This window comes from Ambystoma mexicanum, chromosome 1q (genome assembly GCF_040938575.1).
Source record: "Ambystoma mexicanum isolate Mex_15411 chromosome 1q, UKY_AmexF1_1, whole genome shotgun sequence".
Classification (NCBI taxonomy): Eukaryota; Metazoa; Chordata; class Amphibia; order Caudata; family Ambystomatidae; genus Ambystoma; species Ambystoma mexicanum.
The window spans coordinates 844,573,751-844,597,143 of NC_090922.1; the positions used below are offsets into that span (position 1 = coordinate 844,573,751).

Sequence of the window (23,393 nt, forward strand, 5' to 3'; positions counted from 1 at the left end):
TTGCAAATACACACAAACACACACCAACGAGCATTGTTTTTTTTTCAAAGAAACTGAATGAATTACATTTTTCCTAAAAAGCATTTCCTCAAAGTTTATCAAAACTAAAAAAAGCCAACTTGGAAATACTCAAGTTCATGACGATTATCACTCTTTCGCCATCAACTACGACAATGGACTTTATTTTGTTAAACTACATTGGGCACACTGGTCCTAAAACTGTGGAGTCTTCACAAAACGTGGTTTGGTTTAGAATTTCGCTAGATCTGATGTCACTGTACCGTGTATGGGATCAACCTTGCAAAAGTGCCCCAAAGTCTCTTTAAAAATGCTTTAATGTAGTAGCATATTTGGCAAAATGTAATCATCAATAGTGAGAGAACTTAATGCACCTCGATATGAATGCTAGAAGTAACATTAGCAACGCCGCTTTGTAAGGTTTTAAGCAAGCATTCTCAAAGCCAATATGATTTGGCCATCAAGCCAAGTGCAGCCACAAACAGTCAAATCTCACAGCATGACGAAAAGAGTCACAAAGGTTGTGCCATTTCAAGTGATAAATCACTAAATGTAGTAAACAAAAAACGGGTACAAATTACAAACAAGTAGAACAAAAACTGTTCCGACAAGTCTAGGACATTTTGAACTCTCCATTTAACTGACAATTGAAGCAACCAAGTGCGACTATGGTTGGCACAGACAGAATGTGCAGCTTTCAGCAAAGCATAAAGCTGTATTAAACATACAAAAGAAAGGACTATGAAAACAGTAAAGAAGGTGTCGTCATGCCCCTTTTCGATTACTAGCCCCAACAGTGTTTTTGCCCTAATAGGGGTTACTAGGAGCCAAAACCTACAAATGTTAGTTTGTATTACCTCGAAAGGCGACGGCTAGGAAGGTTGAAAATGACCCAGGTCTGGCCCAAAAGGAGAATTCGCACAAGTTCAACTTACTAGGTATCCCGAAGGCTATCTCCTGCATGATGAGTGAATGTAGCACTGGCTGTTGCAGTTCTTTCATGCTCCTTGCACAACCAGAAACCCTATGGTCAACAATGAAGGTTGCATAAGGGTCCGTCTTTATGCTGTCAGACTCGTGCAGGTACAGATAATTCTGCCTAGTTAATATAAATAATTGAAAAAAACATTCCACAGTTCCTCTCCAGCATATCACTTTGTCCAGTAAACCCAGGGTCCACTTCTTAGCCACACAACACCATGTGTGAAGTTGGGCAACAAAGTAAGGCAATGGTGCCACACTTGCCAAATGATGCAGTCTCAAGCACTCCCCCACCACAAGAACAGCTTAACTGAATTAACTCACATTGGCACAGGCAGCAATTAGAACAAATGGCTTGCCAATTTAGTTACTCCCTTCAATGAGGCTCACTCGCTGATGCAGGGACCAGGTCAGACCAGCGGTAGACAGGGCACGGTATACACCAAAATGCATGTTTGAGAGTATTGTAGGACTACTTGGTAACTAGGTAGTGGGGAGTACCTGGATGGTTGGTACGAGAGTGGGTGAGAAGAGGAGAAAAAAAAAGTACATGACTTACACCCCTCCAACTACTAAATGTCGGTGTGCTTGTGTGTCGATAGGTCTGCCATACCCATGTGGGTACCTGGGCAAGAGGCACATTTGCAGAGGCAATATGGCAAATCAGCATATGATAACATGAGTCATTTATAACACGCCTGTACACAAGTTTTTCTAGGCGCGACAAGAAAAGGTAGATAGCCATAGGGAGGACAAAACAAGACGATCTTACGAGGCCTGTGTCATTTAGATCGTGCAGAAGGGAGCGGAGAAGTCATAAGGGGAGGGAGAAAGAAAGTGCGGTCAGGGCAGCAATGCCCCGAGTAAATGCAGCCGTTGGAGCCAGCTATGGGTAGTGGAAGAAGGGGGTTTGACGTGGGGCTCTAGGGTTGCCGATACAGCCCCTAGTGCACAGAGGCCCGAAAGGCAGTCCAGGTGCTTGCAGGTCGTTGAGGAAGCCTGGTGGCCAATGGGTTTAGAGGGTAGCCAGGCGACCAGCTAATGCGGAAGACAGGTGGTCAGCAAGAGAGAAAGCATAAGCGAAAAGGAAGGTCTTAAACTGCTTCCGTAACCTGAGGTGGTCCTGCTCGAGTTTGAGAGGGGCAGAGAGGCCCCTGCAGAGGAGAGAGATCTACCTCCAACTCTCTGCCAAGAGAAGCTTCTGACCGTCAGAAAGTTAGAGGTAGCTGAGTGAAGGGATAGAGAAGGTAGATGTTTAGGAAGAGAGTTGGATGAAATGTGGGCCCCCGCCACAGACAATGCAGAGGGTCTTGAACTTGATCCTTGCAGCCACCGGGAGCCAGTGGAGGGATTTCAGGGCTGTTCTGGATGAGTTGCAGAGGGCGTAGAGTACAGGAAGGCATGTTGAGATGGAGGCTGTTGTAGTCCAGCCTAGCGAGAACCAGGGCTCTGGCGACGGAAGGGAGAAGGAGAGACAATGGAGTCGAAGATGACCCCAAGGTTGTTTGCCTCACAGGAAGGCACAGGGAGAGGACCCAGGGAGGGGGGCCAGAGTGAAAGAGGGAAAGTGAGATAAGGGGTCCCAATGAGGAGGATCACCGTCTTGTTGGCATTGAGGAAGAGAGTGTTGCAGGCACACCATTCCTGAATTGTGAACAGTCAGAAATGAGCGAGAGAGCAGAGGCGGAAGAGGGGAGCCTGAAAGAGTTGATTGTCATCCGCATAACACTGAAAGTTAGCGGAGAAGGTACAGATGAGGTGGGCCAAAGGGGCCACATAGAGGTTGAAAAGCCAAGGGGAGAGGGTGGTGCCCTGAGGAACACCACATGTGGAGAGAGAGGTGGTGGAGAGAAAGAATCCCAGCTGGGCCCGAGAGGGACGGTCCAGGAGGAAGGAAGCAACCAGGTGGGGGCCTGATCCAGAACGAGCAAGTTCTCTCTGAGGCGATTTATCAGGATGACATGGTTGACTGTATCAAAGGCAGAGGAAAGATCGGGGGGCTGGGGGGGTAAGGACAGAATGATGGCTAGAATCAAGATTAATGATCAGGTCTTCACAGGTGTTCAGGAGAGCCGTTTTCGTGCCTTTGGCTGCTCTGAAGCCAGACTGATTGTCATGGAGACAACCAGCAGATTCACTGTGGAGTGTGAGTTGGGTGATGGGCAGCTTTTCCAACAGTTTGCCCAAGAAAGGAGTTCGAGATTGGGTGGTAGTTTGTCAAACAGGAAGGATCGGCGGACGGTTTCTTCAGGAGGGGATGCACAAGGGAGTACAGGGGGGGGGGGGGACAAAGGGTGAGGTAAACGTGCCAGTGGCAAAAGAATGATTGCAGAAATCGGCCAAGGGTGTCAATGTGGTCCTTGATGGTTCTGGAGGTGCAGGGGAGCACCTGCTTTGATGACGCTTTCAGAGATCGGACTTTTCTAGAAATATCATCCGGAGTGATGATAGAAAAAAAAAGAGGAAGGAGAGGCAGCCAGAAGAAGGCCATGAGAGGTAGAGGGGAAAGAGGAGGAGAGAGAGGACAGGATATCCTGGGTTTTAGTAAAGGGTGAGGCCATAGCGGTGCAGAGGGCCCGAGAGGGAATCAGAAGAGGTAGAAGACTGCAGCAGGATTGCCCAGCTTCTTGCAGATTTTGAAGAGTTTGGCCGTGTAGTTAGATGCTGCATAGTTCTTTTCTGTGTAGTTTTCTATGAGCAATGCGAGAGGTGGATTTAGAATGAGCTCGTCTTGTACAAAATGGCATGCCGCTGTTTAAAAATGGCAAGGGGCTATGCAACACTAGTGAAGTAATGTGAAACTGGCCTGGTTAGTTCTGAGGGAAATGGTGTGAAATGTGCTGAACAAGGGAAATGTACACCTGGCGTGATCCTGTTAAAACTGACATGGATATTTTCAGGGGGGAATTTGAAAACTGGCATAGAGGTGCGGGCATAGGGTAGAAACAAATGAAAATGTGCTTCAATTGATGTTAGGTGAAACTACATGACCATTTTCTGTTGGGAACATACGCGATTTGCAGCCGAGAAACTTTGTATAACAGCACCAGACTTGGCCTCTGGGGTACAGGAATTTCTCAAGATCACCATTAGGAAGACCTGTTAATCATATACTTATTACCCAATTTCACATTAAAGTAATGGCTCTGTAAAACGCTACATTTGGCTCAATAATTTTACTTTTGACATGTTCTTGGGGCAGAATACCCCCAAAGGAGTCAGGGGCGAGAGAGGGGGAGGCGGGTTCGTTAGGTTAATTTTTCCGACCGATGCAATTTAGGTCACCTGTTTGTGAATGCACAAACGCGGATTATAACTTCACAAACAATACTATAAAACGTGTAAACCACAAAGTTCAACCCACACACGTGTTGTGGGGATCATCGTGAGCCTTTTCTAAAAAAGGAGGACCTGACCCGAACGATACTTGTCTGCTTAAGTACACTTCCGAAGCATTATGTCTCATAATATTTTTTTTAAACTAACACGCTCAAATGCATATTTCTGGCACGATAGAAATCTGCACCAACCACATTCATACGATAAAGGGCAATTTCCTAGCAGAAATGGGCAAGTCTCAACTAAATCAGTTCACAAACAGGTTAAAGCTTGCGCAATCTCCTATTGCAAAAAATAAATAAAAAATACACGATTTATGACCAGTGTCAAGGAGTCCTTGGTAAAAAACCAACAAAAAAAAAACAACTAAAAACTGCCAGTGACCCAGAGTAGCTAAAGAATATATAAATAGACTTGACATGTCTCAAAAAGGGCTCGCTACTTAAGCTTCGAGGCAACATTCCAATAAACGTTCACTGACTTGCACAATGGTGCAGGCAATTTTGATTCATGGATTTGAAGCAAATATCAAAAGCAAAGATTGAAATTGACAAATAGACAAATAAGCCTCAATCGTTTTGACATCAATACAAAATAAATGTTCTCCTACTTTATAAACTGAAACATCCTGCATCTCAGGACAACAAACAAACCACTTCCTTACCATACCAAGATAAAATGATGTACGACCACCTAGCCAACCCACAGAACTACCAGAGTGCATGCAAACCATGCAAATGTGCAGCGTGCGATATAAATCCCAGCAACATAACTCCCTGATCACTGGAAGTATATGGGAATGCCGACAGCCACCTGTTATTTTTTCCCCGACTTAAGACAAGCAAGCTGCTTCCCTCGGAGAAGTATAACTATTTCTAAATGAGAAAAGAAATGTTAACACTGCCGGCCCCTGGAAAACACTTGCTTCTGCAGGAATAAGTTAATAAATAACAAGACCGGTCTGCTTTCTAGATGCAGTGGCAAGGCCCGAATACCCACCCCCGCAGCACTTTGCAGGCGGGCAAGGCCATCTCCATCATTATGCGTGATCTTCATGTCAACTCCACAAAGAACGGGAAGGAGGCTGCATGGGCTGGGGTGGAGTGGAGAGATGGCGGCTGGACGCACTCCAAGGTCACTGCTCATGGCACATGTTTATGTTGTCATGGAGGCCAAAAGATACTAAAGCAGAACAGATTTGGAGAGACAAACCCACCAAGAGCTTCATGGCTGTCCCGCCTAAGCTGAAGGGCTGATTTTGGCTCCCACCAAATGGCAGCACGCAGAGTGCAATGGGGAAAATCAAGGCACTGATGCTCCAGATCCCCCTTTAGAGCGCGAGAGGGGGCACCGAGGAGTGACGGCAGGCAGGACCCCACCGATTCCAGAAACAGCCTTAACTGTCGCTGCAGCTTAATGGAGGCGGATGATCACAGAGACTTAAACAGTGCGGCAGAGGCGAGTCTCCCCATCCTCCCCAGGTGGCTACAGTGGGAAGCCTAACCTCATCTCCAGCCACCATCCTTTTTTGCTGGGATGGTGATTCCCGGGATCCCAATGCCCATTGGAGACAGGGCTTTGGAGCAGGGAGGGCGGAACAGAGTGCAAGAAGATAAGGAGGATGTGGCTGATAAATTACCTAAAAGGGAGATCAAGGTGTAGCAATTTTTCCACAACAGGTTATGGTCTCTTTACTCCCATTGATTTACATATTGGTGCGATTTGGTTTTTAAAACGTATTTTAACACTAAATAAATTAATGTATTTCGACGAGTAATATGGAGAACGTTATTTAGGCACCTAAGAAAGTATGTGAAGGGTTTTCCTGGCTAGTTCTTTGGCTTTTAAACCAGGCCCCCCCACACCCCAACCCCTTTTACGTACCTATTGCACAATCTAAAGCAAAAAGACATGACTGGACCTGCCCGTTTGGAGGCCATGACAGACACATATGCAATATATGTTCTAATGCTCAAATCAGGACTACAGACACCATAGAGTACTAGACATCCTGATCAAGGAATGGAAGGAACCCAATGTGGCAACAGTACCCAGGGCTAGGCCAAGATGGACCCCCTGCTGGGGTTTAGGAAGAAACTCCCTGCACCCCTGAACAGTTGACCATCTTGCTTTTCTTTGCAGGCCATACGTTGGTGGAAACAGGATGCTGCTCCATCGGATAACGTAGGCAGGTGAAGAAAGCACTAAAGAGCACAGAAAGCAGGACACTTCAGTCACTTGTTCGGAGCTTTCAGGCTCTGATCCCACTCCTTCAGGGCGGAGACGATTGTTCTTTCTACAGTATGTCAATTTGTGTTGGCTTAGGACATCATCCAAACCATTAGAACCATTTCCTTGGGTGATGTGTCCGGTGTTTTGGGAAGGAAGCACTACTGGCTAACACCATGGAGTGGAAAACAATTGCAGAAGGCACTTTTCCACTGCATAGCCGTCCATGGTCCTAAAAAATGTCTTACAAACCAGTGAGCATGTAAAACAGGCCAAGGATCATAATACCCTTTCTAGTCACTCAAGGACCAGGGCAGCTCATTTCGACACCCCTAATAAATACCTGGCATAGGCAGCCTTCCAGCCTCTGAAGGGTCTCAGAGAGGCGAATTAGAGTGCAGCAGAGGCTAAAAGCCCATCAGGAGCAGAACAGAGCCAATTGCAACCTCCTGTGTCTTAGGCTTTGGATCCCAACCTTCCATCTGCATCAGAGAACCGCCTTGAGCCACATCTACAAAAAGAGGTGAAACGGCACAGAACAGAGTTAAAAGATACCTCGAGCAAATTCAGTTCTAGCCCCACAGAGTTTGGCATGTTGGCGACCGCATGTTCAGAGGACCCTCTCAAGAAGAAGGCTCCCCAGAAAGGGACGCAGAAGCTTCAACCGTAACAAGCCATTATGGCTGTGTTTTTGCTAGAACATGGCGAGATGAATAATCGATTTTCAGGGTTGCAAAAGCAACAGCGTATTGAGGCATATATACTACAAGAAAGTCAACAAGTATGTGAATGCCATACCCTTTAAAATTGAGACTTTGCAGAGTATCATCCCAATGATGCCAAAGGGGGATTACTTGACAGCTATCCATCTCCATTTCCACACTCCATCCATCTCAGTGGGGTCATTCCACCAACACGTCTGGGTACTCCACTATGGGCAATGAACTGCCCAAAGAGTCTACTCAAAACCAAAAAGGTACAGACTCCGATAGTGGCGATGTTGCACAGCAACGTGAGAAAAGTGCCCCCATACCTATAGGACTGGTTCACCTGTGCCTCATCTTCTCAAGATCAATCCAACACCACAAATACTTTGGAGAGGACTACTGGAGTGGTTTGGATGACTTCTGAACATAAACAAGGAAACTCTCAGCGCAGCTATGTAGATGGAATGTGTTGGGGAGGCATCGGTCTATTCGGCCATCGAGTGCGAACGGTCTTACTTCCCCATTCCCACCCACAGAGCACGCAAAGTGAAGGATAGACTCATCCCTCTTGAAGAGGAGATGGGCCTTGGCTAACGGTGCAGCTGAGACATTGCCACAACAATTTTTGTAGTCCAATAGGCCAAACGTCACCTCAAGCCTGGGGTGAACCATCAGTTGACAAACTGGAACGCAGCAAAAATGGATTCGAACTGAAGGGTTGGAGTATCCCAGATCATAAAGAACTCTAGCATTATGAGTGGAGAAGAACCCCAACAGGTTTCTCACTGGAACCACAAGGCCCTGACCCTGTGATCCTAGCAAAGGACACCGGCCAGATTTAGTGGGTTGCAACCCTGGGCTCCTACTCTGTCCAGCAAAAATGTCCACTGGAAATGACAGAGTGGTCCTACAAATAGAGGGAACTAACTGCTATGCTGGACTGCTCAATCATTCCTGCCAACTGGTGGCTCAAAAGAAAATCTAATCTAATTCCAGGGAGCCTATGTCCTGAATGGGGAGAATGTAAGGGAAGTGAATCCTGGCCCAGTATTCACCTCACCTCTGGTGGGAAAACCCCAGAGTCGGGTCACATTCCAACATTTGCATCAGGTTTGGTGTTACCATAGTAGAGCTCCGTCTAAAGAGAATATGTTCTTACCTAAAAGACATTTCCTAAATCAGCATTAGGCACAGGGTGCTTCATACTTCACATGGCCTTAATCCACTCCATTTGTATTCCAACCGTTTTTTCTTCCTTTCTTCCAGTTTGGAGGGAAATGGCCCAATTAAGTTCAGTCAACTCTAACAAGCCAGGAAATGCATAGTATTCCCACCTAGGGCCTGCTCAAAGAGAGCAGAGCCTCTTTTGTTATTGGGACCTTGTCTACTCGAGTGGCCAGTCCTCCCCTCCCCTCCATGAACCTGTGGAGAAAAATATTATGGCTGAAAGGCTACGTTTAGAGAGGGCTTATCACCTAGCCTGGATGCTCCTTCACCCTCAAAGCTTATGCCAGATGATGGAGGCCCTTTTTAAACTGTTGCCACAGGGAGGACCCCGAATCCCCTCTCCTATGACCCAGTCAACTGTCTTTAGTTCCTCCACCATGGGTTTCAACTTTGTCTGGCAGTAGCCTCACCAAGGTCTCTGTTAGCAGCATCAAGGGCCTTCAGAGGTTCACAGGTCCTCCTCACAGAAGTAGAAGCATTAGCCACCAGTCTCCTGAGAGAAGTTGATATTTGCCACTCAGCCTCCATTCATTCGGGGACCTACCACTCCTGAAAGAATGTCAACTTGCTATGATTTACCATCATTCTTACCCACATTCACTGTGCTTAATTTACCACCTTGGGAGGCGGGAGGCACGAGTTGGGCTGGAAGATTACCTAACCCTTGCCCTAGGGATGACTCCTCCCCTACGGAGACACCACTATCTCCACTCCTTTATACTGAATGCAGGGGCTTTTGCACAGCTTTTGAAGTCATTAATGTTTGGGTATTAGAGAATGAAAAGATCGATGATTTTAGAACTGCCAGCTTCAGGAATGGCTGCTTAGGTGCTGAGCTCCTGTGCCAACTGTAGTTATTTGAATAATATCCATCTTCATTATGGCCGAGGAACCACTTGTGATTAAAACTGTTCAACCAGCCAAAAGGCAGGAAGGAGAGGAGGAGGGACGTGATGACAAGATCTTGGACATGCTTCACAGATTGATGGCTGAAATGTCTGACATCAAGGCAAAGCTGATCACCTCTGAAGAGAGATACTTGGACCTTACCTCAAAGGTAGTTTCTATGGAGAAACACCTTACAACAGTGGATGACCAGGTTACTCGTTTGTCGGATCGAGTCAGACATCTGGAAGAGGTGAATGAGAAATTGTCATCAAAACTATCTGAGCAAGAACATTTTTCAAGGCGCAACAATGTGAGGATTGCTGGTTTTCCTGAAAATGCTGAGCATGGTAATCCTATCGCATTCCTGGAGAAAGCACTTGTTTCCATGCTGAATTTGGACCCGAAGCAGCCATTGGAAATTGAGAGGGCACACAGGTCGCTTGGTCAGAAGCCCGCCCTAGGCCAGAGACCTAGACATTTTATTGTAAAGTTTCTGAGATACCCAACAAGAGAGCTCATTCTGAGAAAATCCCGTGAAAATGGTGATCTTGCCTGGGGAGGACACAAAATAATGATTTTTGCTGATTTGAGTAAAGACATTATGGAGAAAAGGAGATGCTTCCAAGTAGCTAAGGAGAAAGCAAGAAGCAAACATCTTAAATACTATATGATCTACCCTGCAATACTCCGTATTGTGGTTGAAGGCAGAGTACATTCATTTATGGATTGCAGGCAAGCTTAAGCCTTTTTAACTGACCTGGATGTGGAACCTATGGAAGCAAGTACTGCACCTACTTCTCAAAAATCTACGCAACAACAGAAAAAGAAAAAAGGGATAAATAATAGTACTGAATTGCGCTTGTTTGTTTTATTTATTGTTGTGTGGTATTTATTTTTACTTATACTGTAATATTTCTCTCAGAAATCTAGGTTTTTTTTTTTAATGTCAAACCGTTAGTTTAAAACGGTTTCTTTTTCTCAAGCACTGTTGTAAATTCGGCATGGCCATGGGAATCTGTTAGAAGAAGGTACCTTCTGTGTTTACTTGTAAGCGTGCCGTACGTGATGCGGTGCATGGCGTACTACGCATTGCTTACGGAGGCCTGGCGAGTGGATTGCGAGGAAGGGTCGGTCTTCAGCAATTGGAAGTAATGTAATTGGCCGTGACGGTGATGGACAAAGGGATGTGAACTTGGATGATCTCTAGGGTACATGGTCAAGCGGATTTTTTTCCTGTGATGAGCTGCTCTGACGGAAACAGTGATTTTCGATGTCGGGAAAAAGGTATGACATTCTCTCAATTGATATGTATATGGAGCTGTTTACCGGTCCTTGGGGGCTGCTCATATCGCACGGCACCATCTTCTCACTTGTGCTGACACTGAGTTTTTTTTTACTCATTTGTATCTCACGCAGCCTTCCCATGCGTGTTGGCGCTCTTGTTCTTCATCTTGGTGAATGTTTTCTATCCCAAGCTTGTTTGTGATCAGCAACTTAAGACATGTATGCGGCCTTGTACATCTTTACGCACGGCCCGTTACATGATGTATGGTAATGTTAGGAACAACCCCAGTCCTCCAACTATGCGCCATACCCGTCTGTGTGGCTCTTTCAAAATGGGCAATAACTTTCAAGTAGGGGGTAAACAGTGAAATGGTGTGGTGCTGCCACCTGCAATGCAACGTCGATGTGTTTCTGTCAGCGGCATGAGCAGTGCATTTCACAAAGAAGGCACACCATTTCTTTCACCGTCATTTGTGGCTCGTTCATCATCAGTGCCCCAGGCTTGAGATTTGATTTGTCGGGGCTTTTCAATTCATAAAGATGCTTCCTAATAATCCGAGAAACACAGGAGGTTACTGTGACATTTATACAACCTGCACATTCTACGACTTCCTTTTCTCTCTCTTTTGCAATATGAGGGTAAATGTATTATTAGATCTTGTGGGATTTTGGTATAGTTTTTGAAAAATGCTCATAAGAATGATATGTGATACAACTGAACATTTACCTTGGTGTTAGTGGATTGGTGGGGAAGTATATGTTTTTGCTTACTACTTGACATGTGATGCTGATAATGTATTCCGGGGCGCCTTTTCTCTGGGTCTTATGTGTCACTGTTTGTGCACTAGTTTCGGGAGCACCCTTGTACTAATACATATTGTGGTTGCTGGGGTTAGTGCAAGTACTCTATGGCACTGTTGTTATGGCTAAGCGGTTTGGTGGTGTGCGTTTACTTTTCTCCTGTGATCTAGCAATCTTGTGCTGATGTGTGTACTGTGATAAGGTTGTCTATGTGCTTTGGTGTAGGGCTTTGGTGTAGGGCTAATGTGGAGTACTACTCTTTCCTTTTCTCTTCTAGTCAATCGTTTGCGCACTGTAGTCACTGTGCCACTAAGCACGGACGAGACATTGTTTTATATATATATCTTGATTTGGTCATAGGTCGCTTGTTTTGAGTGACTGCTGATGGATAAATGTTTGTTTGCAGTGGTGAGTTTGTCTGAGACTATATACATAGTAGCGCCAGCATTTTTGGAGTGATGGGTCTTTTGGGGTTTTGTTGAAGCTTTCTCAGGTTCCTGTTTGGGGGGGAATATTACTCGTTGATCACGACTTGTACTTGTTGCACTGTCTAGATGGATAGTTTATACCTTTTAAATTTGGGCACAGCTTTCTGGAGGGTGGTCATGAATAGGTCTAGTTTTGTATATATTGTAACTCATAGTGGGCCCAATCGCTGTTGGGCTCTTTTTTGTTCAATTTACTTGTATCTTTGTGTCTTTTGTTTTGTTTGTCTGTTTAGCAAGGTGTGTGTTGTTTTTTGCTCTGACTCGATTATCCATTGTTAATTGCTTATTGTTCATCATTTTGATGTAATGCACTTTATTGAGGTCATGTGAATGGTGATTCTGCTGATTTTTGCTTTAGAGGGAACTAAAGTACGGGCTTATTGACTATTGGTACTTGGAATGTTAAAGGTATGAGGTGTCCTTCTAAAAGGAAAAAAAATTCTATCCAGATTATGGAGGGAAAAGATTGATGTGGTTCTATTTCAAGAGACACACCTTGAGGATGGCACTGAGAACCTCCTTACTAATTCTAGATATACGAAGGTGTGGTTGAATGGTTATTCTACTAATTCACGAAGAGTTGGAATTTTGGTTAGAAGGGGGTTGGGTGTAAGTGTTGATAAGATAGTTATGGACGATGCAGGTCGGGTCATTTTAGTTGATTTGAAATTTGAAGATAGGCTGTTTACAATCGGCTCAGTTTATGGCCCATTTGCAGTGGGGGGTCTCTTTTTTGATACTGTAACTAAACTTCTGGCTGACATGAGGGGAGAAGTAATCATTTTAGGTGGGGATTTCAATTGTGTTATGGACTTCAAATTAGATAGATCTTTACTGGCCACAGATCTAGTAGAGAATTTTCTGATTTTGTGGATACCTTTGATTTGATTGACTCTTGGAGAGTCTTGCATCCGAAGACAGTAGAGTATTCATTTTACTCTCCGGTTCATGATTCCATTTCAAGGATTGACTATTTACTTATATCAGATCATATGGCTGAGACGATAATCGAAGCTAGAATGTGTGAGCGGCATCTTTCGGATCATTCTCTAGTTTTGGTTAGATTGTGTCTTGCTCCGCACTCTCTGGATTCTGCTAGGTGGAGGCTAAAACCATTTGTTCTGAAAGAGGAAAGAGCATTACAATCGCTTTCTGGTTTTGTGTCAGACTATTTTGCTGTAAATAAGGGTTCGGCTGATAGTTTAATGGTTTGGGATGCGTTTAAGGCCTCAGCTAGGTGTGAATTGATTACTTGGACATCTAGAGTGAGGAAGGAAGGGGAGGCAAAAATGAGAGATCTTGAGCTGGATCTGAGTAAATCACAATCGGCTTATGCTCGTACTGGATCAGTGAGGGATTGTTTAAAGATGGAACGGTTGTATGAGATGTTGCGTCTGGAGTCTGAGATTCAAGCAGACCGTGGGACTTTTAATTCTAAACAACGCTTCTGGGAGAGAGGGGATTCTGGGGGTAAATTGCTTGCGAATAGGTTGAAATGTTTGTGCGAGAGGTCTTTTGTCCAGAAAATAAAAGAAGAGTCTGGTAGGATTATTGTGAAAAGGAAGGATATTGGTGAGTGTTTTCGCAATTATTATGAATTGTTATACTCTGAAGAGAAAATGATCTGGTGGAGTTCTTTGATAAGATTGAAGTTCCTTGTCTGTCTGATGAGGCCAGAGAATTTCTGGATGCTCCTATTTTAGTGGAAGAGGTGATAGAGGCCATTATTAAAATGAAGTCTGGTAAGTCACCTGGCCCAAATGGACTGCCGACTGAGTTTTACCAATCTTTTGCTGAGCAGCTAGCTCCAGAATTATGTGAACATCTGTTTCTTATGGAGGGTGTTTTATGTCCTTCAATGAGGGAGGCACTGATTACGGTAATCCCCAAGGAGGGGAAAGATGCATCGAATTGTTGTAATTATCGCCCCATTTCACTTTTGAATGTGGATGCAAAATTATTTACGAAAATTTTGACTTCCAGGTTGGATAAATATATGGGTTTGTTAATTGGTAGGTCTCAAGTGGGTTTTATGAAGCAACGTCATGGATATGATAATATTAGGACTCTCTTGGATATTTTGAATTTGTCATCCTCAGGAATTGATGATTTGATTTTCATATTTCTTGATGTTGAGAAGGCATTTGATAATTTGGCTTGGGCTTTTTTAAATTTTACTTTGGTTAAGATGGGTTTTGGTCCCCTATTTATAAATGCTGTTGGGGCATTACAGTCGGGTATTAGTGCAAAGGTCTGGGTGAATGGGGTACTTTCATCTTCTTTTAGGTACAGTTCAAGGATATCCACTATCACCTTACCTTTTTAATTTGACTCTTGAGCCATTTTTGTCATATATTTGGCAGTCGGTTTGCCTATCTGGTTTTATAGTTGGTGAAGTTGAAGTTAAGGTTTTGGCGTATGCTGATGATATAGTTATTGTTCTTAGTAATCCTGTAGAGGGGGGAAACATCTTGAAAAATATGATTTCTGAGTTTGGTGGGCTCTCAGATTATAAAGTTAATTGGGAGAAGACGTTTTTTCCAGCTCGAGACGCTCAGGTGTGTAGACGATTATTAGATTGGAATTGTAAATGGGAAAACTGTAGGGTGAAATATTTAGGTGTCTTTTTGTCTAGAGATGTGAAAGGTATGGCGGAGTTCAATATAGATAAAGTTCTGGAAAGCATGAGGACTATGCTCCGTAGGTGGAGTAGACTCTCTTTATCCATCTGGGCAAAGGTTAATGCTATTAAAATGGTGCTCCTACCTAAGGTTCTGTACATTATTCAATCGCTATCTTTAAGGTTTATGAAAAAAGTTTTGGGCCGTGTGGATAGGGTCTTTCAGGAGTTTCAAGGAAACCAAGGATACCCAGGTATTTAATGGTTAAGAGTGTATATGAGGGGGGTTTTGGTTATCCTAACATTGAAAATTACTACAAAAGTTTTTTGATTAAAAAATGTGTATCCTATTTCTCATTGAATGAATCATACATTCCAGTTTGGGCTCAGATAGAAGAGTTTAAGATGAGACCCTTCCGAATTGAATCACTGTACTCTCTTGGAAAGTTACCTAAATCGGTCAGTACATTGCAGGCTGTCCATGCTTCCAAAGATGTAGTCACATCATTGATTGTAAGTGGAGGGCAGGGACTTCATTTCTATGGGGAGGCCTCCATTTGGCAGAATCCGGGGTTGCAGATCAATAATCAGATGCTATGCTGGAGGAGTTGGATGAACAAGGGTATATTACTTATTAGAGACATATGGGATGTTCACGGTACGATATCTTTTGAGTCTCTGAAGCGGAAGTTTATGCTACATAATAGGGAAATGGGGAGATATAGATTGTTGAGAGATTTGATTTCTGAGAGAGTATTAATGCTTACTGACCCTTTGTTACAAAGACCAGAAAGGTGTAGTTTTATTGTAGTTGCGCCTCGTGCAGTGTCTAGTTATTTGGAGGTTGTTCCCGGTAGAAGAGAAATTTAGATCTTCAGGGAATGCTCTTTGACTAATGTGGTGTGCTGAACTGGGTGGAGATATTTCTATGCAGGATTGGGAGGTTCTATGGAAGGTTCCAGTTAGGATGAAAATTGATCTAAATTTACGATATATTCAACAGAGGATTTTGGGGCGCCTGTTTTGGACTCCAGTTAAAATGCACAGATTTGGCTTAAGGGAGGATAGTATGTGTTGGAGTTGTTCTACGGAGGAAGGCACTTTGCTTCACATGTTATGGAATTGTTCGAGGGTTAAAGGTTTTTGGAGTGAGGTTTTGGATAGAGTTGATTTGGTCGGGAACATCCCTTTTCCAAGGACACCATCATCAGTTCTTTTGAAATCACCAGTGGGCACTCGTCACTTTAGCTGTGGACTCGGTGTTGGGCTAATAAGGTGTTTTTGGTGGAGACACGTCAAATTTTACGCCTCTGGAAGACGAGAAAGAAACCAAGTATTGATGAATGGTTATCGCAGGTGCAGTTGATCTCAAGATTTGAGAGTATAAAGTATTATGCTTTACATAAAGAAGAATTTTATAAGGAACAGTGGGAGGCTTTTAATGAACTCTATGTGTGAATTAAGTGCTGATGGGCGATGGTTTTTATTTCAGAGTGGTTAATTTACTATTGTGTTCTTTTTATTGTGTTTGTCTTGTGTGGTTGTGTGTTTGTGTTATTTTTTTTTTCTCTTGTTTTCCTCTGATTTTTGGCTAGTTATCATTTCAAATTAGGTTTGTTGCGATTAGTAGAGATAATTGATAGGTTTTTCTCATTAAGTCTGTACTATTTGTATCAACTTGTATAATGCTTTTTTTTGTTTTATTTGTCGTTTTCTTGTTATCATAATTGTTGTTTTGGAATGATATGTATTCCTTTTGATAAATCTTTAAATAAAGTTGTCAAAAAAAAAAAGTATATTATGTGACAATGTCCTGTCCAATTATATGTTGCACTGTATGGTACTATTATTATACTGCAACAACTAAATATTAAGTGACCTGTAATACATAATTGTATACTGTAAGGCACAGAAGTGCTACTCTAACATGAATTTTGAGAGATGGATACATTTCTTGATTTTACGCAATTATGACAAATTGTGTGAGTTTTTGTCTTGCTTATATTGTGATAGTGACGATGTCAAATAAAAAATAATGTAATTTAATATAATAGAAAGTTGCCCCCTGTCAGTTGCAAATTGTTCAGATATCACTTGCCATCAAGTTCACATCACTTTACATTGTGGTACTTGCAGTTCTACGTTTACAAAGTTGAATTTAACACTAGGCCTACATTACAGTAATTAAAAAGGCCATGAGCTAGAACACAGGACTTGCAAAACGTTGCTTACAGGCGCTATGTATTCTTTTCTTTAAAAGAGGCGTGAATGATCAAGAAGTAATGCTGGGTGGGAAAAACGTGGACCCTAGTTTGTCAGCATAACTAGGTGTGTTTTATCAGCAGCGAGTTTCCATGCGGAACACTACCGAGTGGCAGGTGAAAATCTTTACCCACCCAATAGGCCAGGCACATACTAAAAGCAGGGATACAAGTTTCAATATACTAACCAGTCATAAAAAGTCACTTGCCACCAGACAGCGCCAATCGTCAACTGTACATTTTGGGGCCTGATATTGCCTTTCTATCACTCCACGTCTCCTAATGTCACTTTTTGTGATGTTGCGTAACATATGTAAGTTAGCTCTCCCACTTATTTTTGGGGACTTTTGCTTAGCCTTCTGTTCTATAAGCTGTTCATCCCAATGACTCGATAACCCCGCCTCTAGCCCTTTCCTCCTTCTTCCTCCATTGAATAATTACTTGCCAGTAATCCTATTAATTTGAACCTTGAACCCACCGGACCCTCACCACAGTCTGTAGACAGGCACTTCTGGCAAGGCAACCACAACACAACACGCCAACCATTGTTTCCTCTGCCCCCCCCCTCCTCCTATTACAGGAAGGAGGACTTCCAGATTGCCAACATGAAAAGCAGTCATGTGATGTTGCATCTTATAGACAAACTTTCACCAAGCATCTTTATTTGCAAAATCACAGTCAACACAAAGGGCACATTAACGGGTGAACACAGCCACCCTAGCCCGTCAGCATCATTCACTGAGGTGAACGTGTACAGCTTTAACGAGAACAGTAACACTTCGCTACAGACACAGAGCTAACAACTCGCCAACAGTGAAGTAATCACACTTCCGAGCATGCCTTGAGTGAAGTGCGACGAGAGTTGCACAACGTTAGAGATAGGGCACAGTTATCTGGCAAGAACAAGGCCATGTCACCGATAAGGCCATATCACCGATCTCAACCAGTCGCATTCGGATAATCACGCACGTAGTCATTCGTGAATTAAGCAATGATCCACACACCCGCATACTGAAACCGTCAGCCGCACAGCGCGTCGGGACGTAGTACAGCTGTAAGGTACTGCTCTCACTTACTCGCCCACATAAAGCGTTGTCAAACACAGTCACGAACAAACATGTAATGCAAAGAATGCTTTCTGACAACCACTGATACGCTGCTCCATCACACGATCTGCAACGCACACAAGTGCACAGCGACTTTTTAGGCGTTTCACATTGTTCCGACTCACAGCAAGCAGTTTTGCCAAACACACAGAAACAAGACGGATAAACAAAACTACTCCTGGCTCTGTCGTGGTGCTCCATACAATGAGATGCACCACACAAGCCATCGGTGTACAGTGGTGACAGCATGCGCCCAGGCGCGTTATAAATGCCATATCATATAATAAACTGTCACGGAATCAGCTGTATTCACAATTAGCTGTAACGCAACCAGTCAGGGACAACTACACATATCATGCACACCAACACACAGTCCAGTTACACCCTCAAAAGACATACTTGTTGTTCCGCAGGCATACAGGGTGCTCTTTTCCAAACACCCATCACAGAATTCTTCGTGCACACACTTTTCTTGTTCACACTGCCAACTGCAACGTAGCTGTGCTGTTTCTCACATACGCTGCTTAATTATAAGCCCAGGCAGTCATACTACCCACCTCCATGCAATCTCAACCATGGCCACAAAACTATAAAATAAATCACATAACTAGAGGCACTGCTGTATACCGCTACATTTTCTTTATAGACAGAACGTTCACCCGGAATCTACTTCGTACAAGCACACGGACCGATTACCCTCAGGATCACAATACTTCCTGTAAGATAAACCATCCTTTATATCTCACACATGTACCTCTCCATGTCACACAAAAAGCAGCTAAAACACAAGCAAAATGCTGTTCCACTTGTTCAACCATGCAGGGGTTACACTGCTGATATACAGATAGCTCAACGCACGCTGACCAAAAAGACCCACCTGCCCAAGGTTCCCCTCAGCTGCAGTGCTTAAGTGTATCTTTCGCTGACTATCACGCGTCTCTGCTCATGCACCCTCTGAAGCCTCAAATGTACAGCTCATAAGGGGGCAGGTCTACCATGCTCTATGACCACGAGGGGCGGAGCGCAACTAAGAACACACTGCCGTGTGCAGACGACTAGGCGCCCACGGCGAACTTCAGCAAGCCAAGCCGTTCTGCGAGCTAGTTGACTGTAGACATAGAAATAAGCTTGCCACAGACAGGGTTTTCACTGGTTGCACCGGGGCGGCCATTTTAAAGTAAGCAGGGAAGTGGGCGAACGGTACTGCCTTCTGTAGTAACTTAATGAACATTCTAGTACTCCAGCCACAGACCAGCTGTACGCCGTTTAGGATGTCCAGGTACCTTTTTAAAAACCTATGATGCTGTATTACAACTAACAAATTCACGTTTGAACATTTCACGCTGTCATAGTAATACAAGTACAATATTTTATCCTTATTATTTCATTACATAATTTAACAGGTACACTTTATCAAAAAAGGGGGATGTTATCATAAATAAAACAAGTTAGTTGACCAAATACTCCAAATCCTATGAACTGATAGGTTTTTCCTCAACCAGATCCATAAATTCGTTAGTATAAAAATACATTTGTTAATGCCAATATGAGGGCTACCTGTCTGCTGAATTACACATCTCCACCAAAATTCTTCTGTTCTTATCACACACCAGTCATGGACAAACTTCCCAAGATGGGCTATTTCAGTTGATTCTAATGCTGCACACTGTTGCCATGTATCAGGCAAAGGAAAGCACACACGCACAGAGAGGTTAAGGAACAAACCTTTATTCAACTTGCATAAACTGTTATTGGCGATTTGCGCGCCTTTTCTTCTTTTTTTTAACATTTTTTTTAAAAAAATTTTATTTTTATTTGTTTATTTATAAAGTTTACACCTAGATAATCAATCAAACAATCAGAACAATACATACTCAGGCAAAATACACAGAATAACAGAATATTATATATACATAACTTGCAATAAATCAGTAAATACTCAGAAAGTCATCCCACACCTTTCTGTACAACCTCAACTTCCCTTGCCTCTTGTAAACCATTGATGCAATATTAATATGGGAGGGAATTGCGGGGGGTCTCCCCCAGCATGAATATGTTATGTTTATTTTATTTATATGGCACTTTACACCAAAGCGCTGTACATTATAACAACAAGAATACAATAACAGTAGAAGCAATATGTGGTGTAAAGGGTTAAAAAACAAGTTGGCATTTTTGGCTGTCGCAATAATCACATAGATCAGTATAAAATGAATAGCTGCTTTAAGGAGGCAGAAGCTGGCCACAGCGCTCAAATGTCACTCATTTGGTAATTGTGTTGATCATGATGGGCAGAGGGTCTGGGATAGACCACACCAGGCAGTCCGTTCCTGTGATCTCTTCAGGGTCATATGTCAGGTGAGGCCATTATTGGTGATGTCATAAGGTCAAAGTTTGCATGACATAATTTCCTGTGATGCTATCATTATGCTAATTACATTTTTTGAAACTTAAAGGCATGGTCCAGTAAAAATGTTTATTGTCCCTAAGGGTTGGCCATGTTTTTTTAAGCCTAAGTGGCTCGATTTTAGAAAACTTTCCTATGGACCTTACCCGAGTTTTCGTCCATTAAATGCACGCTTTTTTTAAATCCAACTTGTTTTTTAACCCTTTACACCACATATTGCTTCTACTGTTATTGTATTCTTGTTGTTATAATGTACAGCGCTTTGGTGTAAAGTGCCATATAAATAAAATAAACATAACATATTCATGCTGGGGGAGACCCCCCGCAATTCCCTCCCATATTAATATTATATTCTATACCCCCCACATATATATGTTGTATAAGTGGGGGGTAAGAAAAAAAAGTCACCATTTTCGTCTGTCACAATTGTCAGGTCGACATTTTGGTACAATTCCCTCTTATACCACACCAATAACAATGATCTGATTCTTCATTAACTTGGATTGTTAATTTTACCACTGGAGAGGGAGTTGCGGGTGTCAGTACTGTGACAAGGAAGAGTAGGAATAGGAGTAATACAGATTACCAGTAAATAATCGGAGCATTACCTCCATGTACCTCTTCCTCCTCACAGTACTTACTTATTGAAGTATACCAAAGATACAAGATCAGACCGGCAACCGGTACATATTTGGACCGAAAAGGAATGATTTCTCCTTGCACAGTGGGAGCAGTAGCATCCCATGGAGAATCGCAAGCAACCTCTCCCCTTACCCCCCAAGGAAAAAAAGGGAGTGTGGAGGGCATTCTTCACAGAGATCAAACGGGAAGGGGCCAAAAAGGCAAGTGCTCTAGATGGGCCCAGATCCAGGCCGCTCAACAAGACAAACCAAACCAAGGGACCCCACAGAATCACAGAAGTCCCAGGAAAAGCAGGCAAGGCAGGAGCATTGTGGGACATGGTATGTACTTTGAACCAAAAACTTTGAGGGGGTGGCGTTATACAAAAAATTGAAAAGGGTTCTACGGAAGCAAAGTGTACCACCTTCAATAAGTACCGTGACCAGAAAGAGGCACGTGGAGTTAATGATATTTTATATACAGACCCTGCCTACATACACCAAGAAGCAGACATATGGGCAGAACTCTGCAGAGAAAAGTCTGTGTGTTCCTTGAGGGCCACTGGACATGGCAGCTTCTTCAAGGGTTATTCATATGTATCTGTTCACGTAGCATTTTTGCAACACAGTTTAATACTTTTCAAATGTATTTCGTTGGCTTTTAATCCCCCCAGCATAGGTATTCTGACAAACCTATTTCATTTGACACTCAACTCCGGTGCCACTGGAGCTTTCTTTCAAATACAGCCAATCACACACTTGAGGGAAATATTTGTAAGTGCTCACACTTTAAACTTTTCTTCATATTGTATAATGTATAATTGGAGTACACACCTGTGTAACTTGGCAGAGTTTCAGATTTCATGATTACACAGAACTGACACAGCCAGGCAATGTTCAGTTTGACCCTAACCTCTACACATTGATTTGCGAAATCAATTTATATCATCTATTTAATCAAATGTATTCATTTACACAATGTAATCACCTGAATAACAAACAATCAGCTGGAAGACATGTAGCTATATGCATCTGCCAGCAGATTCTGGGAAGCATTTGTGCACCAGGGAAGAACTGGAGTAAATCATCTCTGCATGGACACATTGAGAGAACAGAACTCAGGTGTCACCTACGCTGATGCTCTAACACTTGCCTGGGCCTTGAAGCAGGTGTCTCTCCCTGTCTCACACGAGGTCAGTTCTAGACTGCAAATACTGTCAGCATCAATCACATTTATGGGCCATTAGCGAACCATGAATGGATGCTGCTCGCTGGGCTGATGGCTGTGCCTCAGTCAGACAGCCATAAATCGATAGGATCTGTACATGAAATCGGTAGGTGGTAGGACTGCATAAAAAGAAGCAGCCTACCGCTTAAATCTGTAGGGTTGGAAAGTATGCCAACTCCCTCCAACGTTCGTCATTAAGTCCCGCCCCTATTGTGGGCGGGGCAACCGTTAACCCTGTGGTGGCCGGTAACATCACCCCCGGACAATATGTCCAAACGTCAACTCAACACTCTTCAACCAGTCGTGTTGGCCTCTTGATTGTCCGCTGTGGCCTCCCACATCAGGCGTCGTGCCCTTCCACGTTCTGAGGCTCCTCGCTCTGTTCTGTCCCTCTGGCGTCTCCTTCAGGAGGGGCCCATAAGTCATGTCTCGGGATTCGTGGCTCCGGGGTGACGGGTCTCAGGGGAAACTCAGTGTCTTCTCTCTTGAGGTAGTGTTTGAATTGTTGGCAATTCCTTGTGATGGCTTTGTCTTGGTCTTGTGCTGTCACCATCGTCCCTTTTATTGCTGTGACTCTCATGGGGCTCGGGGCAAACCGTGGGTCAGTGTTGCGTACCATGGTTTGTTGTACCAGGACTTCATCACCGATCTGAAAGTCCTTTGCCATTGCTTTGCGCCTTGTTTCGCTCTCTCTTTTCCTTCTGTGTCTCGCTGGAGTATTTCAACATCTGGAGACTCTGTGACAGCCGGGTTCTGTGGGGTGCGGGTGTGTACTGTACTTCATAACGAACCATGAGTTCAGCAGGTGTCTTGTTCGTGGCTTTGTGTGGTGTGTTCCGGTAGTCTCTGAGAAGTCGACATAGTGCTTGATGCGGGTTGACTGTTTCAATTCTGGCTCTCTGGATAGTCTTTTTAATTGATGCCACAAATCGCTCCGCCATCCCATTTGCTTGCGGGTGGCGAGGTGTGATCTTCATGTGTTTGAATCCTAGATGTCTTGCCAGTGTTTCAAATTCATATCCGCAAACCGGCGGTCCGTTGTCAGACTTGATGACTATGGGGATTCCCCATTCGCTGAGTATTTCTTCCAGTACTGCAGCTACCCGCTGAAAGGCTGTGGTGGCTACTTTTCTTACTATTGGAAACCGTGAGTATTCATCTATTAGGAGTAGGAGGTAATCTCCTGATT

At 43.6% G+C, this 23,393-nt stretch overlaps 1 protein-coding gene across 1 annotated transcript in view; it reads right to left on the bottom strand.

Moving 5' to 3' along the window:
- The window catches only part of SOAT1 (sterol O-acyltransferase 1), a 454,029-nt gene extending 435,070 nt beyond the window's left edge, over nucleotides 1-18,959 (bottom strand). The window contains exon 1 of the mRNA XM_069641479.1: nucleotides 18,827-18,959. The gene's annotated coding sequence lies outside the window, so the exon portion shown is untranslated. The remainder of the gene's footprint in view (nucleotides 1-18,826) is intronic.
- Between the last annotated feature and the right edge of the window lie 4,434 nt (nucleotides 18,960-23,393).